Source organism: Melanerpes formicivorus, unplaced genomic scaffold (genome assembly GCF_026170545.1).
Source record: "Melanerpes formicivorus ecotype bairdi unplaced genomic scaffold, bMelFor1.0.p_v2 SCAF_375, whole genome shotgun sequence".
In the NCBI taxonomy this organism is placed as follows: domain Eukaryota; kingdom Metazoa; phylum Chordata; class Aves; order Piciformes; family Picidae; genus Melanerpes; species Melanerpes formicivorus.
Window position 1 is genome coordinate 137,501 of NW_027142727.1, and position 2,500 is coordinate 140,000.

A 2,500-nucleotide genomic window follows, 5' to 3' on the forward strand; every position below is an offset into this window, starting at 1 on the left:
CACTGACTGATAGTATTTTGGCGAAACAAATTTTAGTGGTGATTTAATTGCCACACGCTAGCTCAGCCCACGGCGCAGTTAGTTGGGCAAAGTCAGTTGCTCTTTGAGGGAAGAGCTTCTGACCGATTCCTCCCTCACATTGACTTCACAAAATGGTTCGTCAACTACGTAGCCTTTTTGTCACCATAGGCACCCAGACCAGTTCTGCAGATTGGCTGGAGGTTGCGGCCAAACGTGATATGAGACTACCAGAGGAGGAGATAGGGGTATGTCTGGCTGGAATAGAGTTCATGAACTCCATGATAGCCAATGACAATACTGCCTACGATCCTATCTGGAATGAGAAACTGATAGTATTGCCGGAGGTGTATGTAGGACCCACTTCTCCAGCTCATGGGAAAGATATCCGAGATGAAAGCACAGAGAGGAGCAGGAACGAGGAGGTGGAGTGTCCTGAAACCCCGAGCTCTATGAGTCAGCTCTCAATACTAACCGCATCGCCCGAGTTGGATAATACAGCTGACATCTGTCCTGGGACCCCCCTGGTGAAGATGCCAGAGGACAACCCGACATGTCCATGCTGTACCACTCGGGCAGGCAATATGACGAGATTGATTGACCATCTAAAGAGAGCCCATGGGAAAAGAAAGATCAATTTCCAATGTTCCCGCTGTGGGAAGACAAATGAAAAGCATCATAGTATCTCATGCCATCTCCCAAAATGCAAAGGGGTCCAAGAGCCTACCCAGGTAGAAGGGTTTATGTGTGAAGAATGTAAAAAGTGTTTTAAAACTAAAATTGGCTTGGGACAACATAAGAGATTAGCTCACCCAGCCCTGAGAAACGCAGAAAGAATTGAAGCATCTCGCCCCAAAGAGACCTCTAAAAGAGGTGCTCACAAGAAAATCTGGTCCCAAGAGGAAACAGAATTATTACAGAAACTAAATCACGAGTTTGAAGGGAGGAAAAATATTAACAAATTGATTGCTGAAAAATTAACAACTAAAACAGCAAAACAGATCAGTGAAAAGAGAAGACTATTAAGAGAAACTGTGGTGCCAGAAAGAGAGAAAACACAAGAGAGCAAGAACAGGTTAAAAGAGGAGAGGACTGTGATTCCATCTTCTGGTGAAAGGGAGCTGCTAGCCCACTATAAAAAGACTATTAATGAAAAGATGACATCAGGGAAGCTGCCTATCCTTAAAAATACATATAAACAAATAATTGAAGGCAAAACAGACTCATTAAAATTACTCAATGAGGTAGCTCAGGACCAATATTTGTATTTGTTTGAGAAATCAATTGAACAGAAAGTGCCAAAAAAGAGCCAACGTAAACCTCAGCAGAAGAAACCTGAAAAGGAGTGGATGAGAAAAAGAGCCAGAAAGCGTGGAGAATTTCTCCGATTCCAACGCCTCTTCCGCTTAGATCGAGGGAAGTTAGCTAATATGATTCTGGATGAAAAAGACTCTGCGCAATGTGCCATCCCCCTGGAAGAGGTCAGTAACACCTTCAGATCTAGGTGGGAGTCTCAGAACTTATTTCAAGGACTTGGAGCATTCCAGTCTGTGGGGCGGGCGGATAATTCGGCTTTTAAGGAATTGATTACAGAGAAAGAGATCCTTAAGAATATCAAAGACATGAATAAAAAATCGGCACCAGGCCCTGATGGGATCACCCTGAAGGCCCTGCTTAAAATGGATCCAAATTGTGAGGAGATCAAAGAACTATTTAATCTCTGGCTGTTAAGTGGCAAAATTCCAGATGTAATAAGGGGATGCCGAACAATCCTAATACCTAAATCATCAGCGCCCGAACGCCAAAATGATATTAACAACTGGCGGCCAATTACTATTGGTTCCATCATCCTGAGACTCTATTCAAGAATCTTAACTGCGAGGTTGGCAAAGGCGTGTCCCATTAACCCCAGGCAGAGAGGCTTCATTCAATCTTCTGGCTGTGCTGAGAACTTAAAACTATTACAGCTATTAATTAGGAATGCAAAGAAACAAAAGAAACCCCTGGGGGTTGTCTTTGTCGATTTGGCCAAAGCCTTTGATTCAGTGAGCCACACCCACATCCTGGCGGTGCTAAAGCAAAAGGGCCTGGATGACCACATAATAGCATTAATTAAGGACTTTTATCAAAACATCCACACCAGAATCAAAACTAAAGAAGGAGAGTCTGAGTCAATAGGAATCAAAACTGGTGTGAAACAGGGCGATCCCATGTCACCACTCCTCTTTAACCTGTGCATTGACCCTCTGTTATGTAAATTAGAAGAGTGTGGGGAGGGGTTCCAACACGGGAATGGCAAATTAACAGCTCTGGCTTTTGCAGACGACCTGGTCCTGTTGAGTAAGTCCCAATCAGGAATGGAGAAAAATATTGAAATTCTAGAAGCATTTTGTGACTTAACTGGATTAAAAACGCAGGGGGAAAAGTGCCATGGTTTCTTTATTCAACCAACTAAGGACTCTTACACCATCAATGACTGTCC

The 2,500-nt window shown here is 43.5% G+C and overlaps 1 pseudogene; it reads left to right on the top strand.

Moving 5' to 3' along the window:
- LOC137459575 (28S ribosomal RNA) overlaps window positions 1-2,500 on the top strand; it is an 8,262-nt pseudogene that overhangs the window by 2,953 nt on the left and 2,809 nt on the right.